Source organism: Poecilia reticulata, chromosome 15, assembly GCF_904066995.2.
Source record: "Poecilia reticulata chromosome 15, P_reticulata-male-v2, whole genome shotgun sequence".
NCBI classification, from domain to species: Eukaryota; Metazoa; Chordata; class Actinopteri; order Cyprinodontiformes; family Poeciliidae; genus Poecilia; species Poecilia reticulata.
In genome coordinates, this window is record NC_088844.1 from 9,071,364 (window position 1) to 9,077,363 (window position 6,000).

The window sequence follows — 6,000 nt, forward strand, 5'->3', positions numbered from 1 at the left end:
GAGAGAAGGGAGGTATAAAACCATTTCCAAATTAATTTCCCTAATGTGCAGATATTGTCTAAAGCAAAGTTCTCAAGCAAAGATGTTATGTCTCCTTTAGGGTTTGCAGCAAACTGCAAAACAGAAACCCTTATACTTTCAGCAGTTGCTGTCTTGTTTCCATTGATTTTGAAAGTGCACGTCTCACAGTTGCCACGTTGACACATTTGCACACATCGGACGCAAAACAAGAGATGTTTCCCTCCAACGAAAAGTGTTTTGAAATAAACTTTTGAGTGCAGAAAACAGAAAACATTTAACGAAAACATGCTCTGATCCTAACTTTGTCATCATTCCATGAAAGTTTGAATTATTACACTTTTACCACTGTCCATATTCGCTTGTATGAAACTAACATGGCCACCGGCTGAGACTCTCCAAGTCATCAGTGAGAAACAGAACTCCAGATAATCTGCGTCATAATCATATCATTTACATTAGGGTCCTTTTAGTTGGTCATTTCTCTAAATTTCCTCCGGTCCTCTGATTTCTTGTGATCATTTTCAGCTCTGAATGCAGCTTGCATCCTGTTCAAGTGAATTGGGTTTAAGCATTAGAGACGTTGAACTGATTCATCAGGGTCATCTCTTCAGGTTGGGGATCACGATCCGTCATCAAAGCGAATGGGATCTGCGTTTAGTGGCAGAGTGGGGCCACATGGTAGTAGCAAAAAAAATAAAAATAGGCTGACATTTCAAATGATTGTTGGTTTATGGAGAAGATTACAGTTCTTTGAATACCAAATATTACTTCTTACTTTCTTAATTACATGTCTCTGAATAAAAAAATAGGAGAACCATCCCACTTTTGGTTCCAAAGAGGTTTTTTTTACAACACAATAAAGATGTACGCTACTGAATTATGCCTGTTTTACCTTCTGCTACAGTTTGAGCAATTTCAGCTTGGACTTGAATTTTAAAGAGAAAATTAAATCCACTATATTAGTTTTTGTGCTTGTTCATCTGCTTAACAGTTTACAGACAAAATGTTTTTATGGACTTGCAAGAAAACTTGTGAACGGCCGTTAAAGACTGGAGCGAAAGTTCATCTGAAAGAATGGAAACAACTCTAAACATACGACTAAAACTACTTCTAAATGACCTTATTCATAGCACATGATAATGTGCTAGAATGGTCCTGTCAAAGCCAAAACACAAAAACACTTGAGAATTCATGGCAAGAGTAGGAAACTGCTGCTTAGACAATGTCCATCCAATCAAACTGAGCTCCAGGAATTTAGCAAAAAAAGAATAAAAATTTCAGCAATGGTGGGAAGTAACGAAGTACAAATACTTCGTTACTGTACTTAAGTACAATTTTTGTGTATCTGTACTTTACTTAAGTAGATTTAATAATGGGTACTTTCTACTTTTACTCCACTACATTTTACAGTAAGTATCTGTACTTTCTACTTCGCTACATTTCTACAAAAGTATCGCGTTACTCGGTACATCCAAGTCGCATTGTGCTTTTTGTCCGTTAAAATGTGAAGTTCAGGGACTTAAGGTGGCGCCGTAAAATCCAAGCAATAACGTGACTTACGTGTCTGTTGTCACCCATCGCCTCCCCCTTTACTCGCAAGCGGAGCTCCAGACATGCGCAGGGGTTTCCTCTGAGTGGGAGAAGATGTCTGTCTAATCGTCAGTAATATAATAGCGCTGCATAAATCATAGATATGGCGAGAAGTAAAATCAGCAGCGCTTCGCTTTCACAGACGGTGGGGACTGCATCCAACTTTTAGCATCACTTCGAAGGAAAGCTTAAAGAAAGGTAAGCTATGTGGACGTGATGCTAGCAAAGCTAGCTGTGCTGACTGAGACACACATGTTGCATCTGCGATGAAAAAAAGTTGTCACTCATGCGCTGAAATATTGTGTGGAGGTGTTGACTGAGGTGTCGCATATATGGGACAATGCTGTGACCGAAATCTGTATTGATATGACATTCAGGAACGATCCGATTCTTCTGGACGGATCTTTGCTGATTAAATTTATTTCAGTTCTAAGGATTTCATATCTAGGTGTTTTATGGAAATGTGGATCTTTCAGATCAATTTGAGAAGCAATTTTGATAGGTAAAACGTAATTTTTTGTGCAACGTAGCTCGGGGTGCTGGTCTTGACTTTGTCTTGCGTAGGTAGGTCTTGACTAAAACTCTGCTACGTGGCTCCTCGGTTGCATGTCCTCCCCCACCCACCTTCTTTCCATCCCCTTTCTGTTGGATTTCTTTCAAAATAAACGCCACTAGTGGCAAAAAACGTGAAGTTCATGCTATGCTAGGACAGGAGACAAGATGTTTCCATCCCTGAAATTATGATGCATAGAATAACATATCTAACTCTAAACTATGTTACAGAATAAACATAATAAAAACATGCTTTATCTGTGGCATTGTTCATTAAAATGGCACATTTCTAATGTATTAAAATTAAATACGATCGGTTCACTTAATGATATTGTATTAGGGATTAGGTCATGCATTCAGCAAGAACTTTTACTTTTAATACTTAAGTATTTTAAAAGCCAGTACTTTTTTTACTTTTACTTAAGTACAAATGTTAATGTGGTAGTTTTACTTTTACTTGAGTACATTTTTGTCTGTGTATTTGTACTTTTACTTAAGTAAATTTTTTGAGTGCTTTCTCCACCACTGAATTTCAGTCACTGGACACCAAAACGCTAGAGCCTCGCATCTGTTATTGCAGTGAAAGGCAGAAAAAGAAAAAACATGGAGAGCCCTGTGATGCTTTTTTACCTTTATTTTTATTTTACCTTCCTGGGCTGCACAGTGGCGCAGTTGGTAGAGCTGTTGCCTTGCAGCAAGAAGGTTCTGGGTTCGATTCCCGGCCCGGTCTTTCTGCATGGAGTTTGCATGTTCTCCCTGTGCATGCGTGGGTTTTCTCCGGGTACTCTGGTTTCCTCCCACAGTCCAAAAACATGACTGTTAGGTTAATTGGCCTTTCCAAATTGCCCTAGGTGTGAGTGTGTGTGTGCATGGTTGTGTGTCTCTGTGTTGCCCTGCGACAGACTGGCGACCTGTCCAGGGTGACCCCGCCTCTCGCCCGGCACGCCAGCTGGAGATGGGCACCAGCAACCCTCCTGACCCCACTAAGGGACAAGGGTGCAGGAAAATGGATGGATGGATTTTACCTTCCTTGTTTGTTTTTTGTCTTCCACCTCCCTCCATATCTCAGACATCCATTGTTCCTACCTCCGGTGCGGCCTCTCTTTCAGACACTTTTCAAACACTCTTGTCTCCGTGTCTCTTAGTGCGTCTTATCTCAGCCGCTGCTCTCCATCTGTCTACCTGCCGCGTTCACTCAGAGGAGACGGAGACGAGCGAGCGAAAGTGGCAGCGAGACCCCAGCGCGTCCCATCAGGCTGCCAGCTGTAATCTGCAATCAGAGTTGTTACTCTGCGGTTCGCTAATTGGATAATGTTGGCCAAAGGAGGCACTCAGCCAGCCAGGGGATTCCCCTCATCACGCCGACTGCTGGAAGAGTTGCGACGCAGAGTCTCTTGCTACAAAGACACGTAGATGTAATGGCTGCACCGCTAATCTGTTCCCGCTCTTTTACTTTTAACGTTTTTGAGCTCTCTCACATTCTGTAGTGTGTTTTCTTTGTTTCCCTCACTTTGACAACCGTACTGGGCTGGTACGGTTGTCAAATTTACCTACTCGACATCATGCTAATGAAAGCACCTGAAACGGCCTTGTCTGAAGGCGTAGGGTTGTTTCTGATGGACTCAAGAAAATATAACCAATCAGAGGGTGACAATATGTTCATTGTGCTACATAACTAATAAGTAAAGCTAATAAGTAGCAGTGGCGCCACTAAGTGGGGGGGTCAGCGTGGCCGTGACCCCATCTTGAAAAATGCTGGCCCCGTCAGAGAATTATGTCTTTTCCCATCATTCCTTTTGTATAGATAGTCTGTGTGGGTGCAAAGGTAAAAAAAAAAAAAGTAATAAAAAATACAGTCAGCTCAGCATTAAGGCATCAAGGTTTCTGGGTATTTACTGTATGTGTGTGCTCATTTCCAAGACAGTAAGAACAAAGACCATCCTTCCTCTGTCTCCAAGCTCTGTCTGCGTTGCAAAGTGATGAGACAAACCAGGCAATTCGAAGAAATTAAAGGTACAAAAAAAAGTTCTTAGTGAACAGTATGTGTCCCCACAGGGTTTCTGGCTGTTTTAGTCACAGGTGTTGCGTTTACTGCCAGGACCAGCAACAGCATGTGGTGTTGATGTAGTTCGCAAGTAAGCATGTGGGACTTCTTGAGTTTGACTAATTGTATTCACTTGTGGCTGCTTCTGGCCACCATTTCTGCAGACATTAAATCAGCTGCATTGGTTTTGTTGATGGTGAGATTTCAGCAGACACAGGTTCTCTTTACCTCTAACAGATGTGGAATTATACACAGATGCTTATTTTCTTGTAAAATCAGGTTTTTAAAAAAAAAAAAAATACTTGTTTCCTCTTTCTCTTTCCTTGTTTAAGGACTGTAGCTTTTAACATTTGAAACAATTGAAGAGACCTTTTTATTTAGTGATAATAGCCATCAGTCACAGAGTCATGTGGTTTTCCCATTGATGTAAATAATCTAGTTATTAAACACATAAACTGATTACATTTGTTTGCATGTCTGGTAAGAATGAGTAAAAACCCAGAGAAAAAAATTATATCATCCCAGTGGTTTGTTAGCATAATCTCACTCCTAAAACCCTTAGAGCAATCTATCCTCTCATTCAAGAACAGACCTTACATTTAAAAATACTTGTTTTTAACAAAACTACCAGGGTTCATAGCTGTTACTATTGCAAATTTGTCCAACTTTCTTTGCTTTATGTAAAATTTCCCAACATTTCAGAGAAGAATCCTGGACCTTTCCATTTTGCACAGCCTATTTAGCTCATCCATAGTCTGTGGTCCTGTCTAACGCTTAGATAGCAATGGAACAGGATCAGTTTTGTGTCTGTGAGTGTTCATTTAACTGTATGTTTTGAATCCTTAATCTATAATCTCGACAAATTACTAGGCATTCTAGTTTTCGGTGAGTTTTCATGATGTAGTACACTGGAGATAGAGACCCACAACGTCAGATTTAATAGTGAGCATGAGGAGGATTTTTTTTTTGGTTTTTTTCACAGTTTTGCTTCTTTCGAATGTTTTATTTATTGCCCTGGCTGTCGATCTGGACTGATAATTTTTTTTTCTTGTAGCCATTTCCCAACATATGAAGAACAGCACACAACTGCATCATCTTTGATGTGGAAATGAATGAGTCACATTATATTTACACCAAAGGAAAACATGAAGCCACAAATTACTACTAAAAAAGCCCCTACAATTGAAAAATAAATAAATACATACATTTTCAAGTGTAATATTTACATTTTTTTATTTGTTTAGCAATATTTCTAGGGCAACAACAATTATTACTATTTACATTAAAAAAATCATATACGATTATGTGGGATTTTTTTCTGAATAAATTCCCACTAAAGACATATTGACATTTAATTTTTTTTTTCCGAATCAGATGCTACTGCAATTAAAATGATATTATTAGGACTTTTTACACATATTTTGTACAAATAAAACCATCTAGAAAGAAAGAACCATGATATGTTAACCTTTCAGGTTCAATATTTAGCACTCGATCCACTGAGACTCGTATTTGACTCCGCCACGATAATAATGGATATAAACTGCTTTATAAGAGTTATATATTTTCTCAAACCAAATTATTTAAAACTAATTACACTCTGCATCAAGCCTGTAGCTAATCGGTGTTCCTGGATGCGAGGATGAAGTCATTTGCTGTGCTCAGTGGACAACACAGTGTGCAAGAAGTACGGAGCAGGGAGAGCCTGAACGTAAGACAGACATCTGAGTAAGACCGGTTTATTTGAACTCTCTGAGTGAGAGCCACCATCTTACCAAATTTTAAAGGCACCG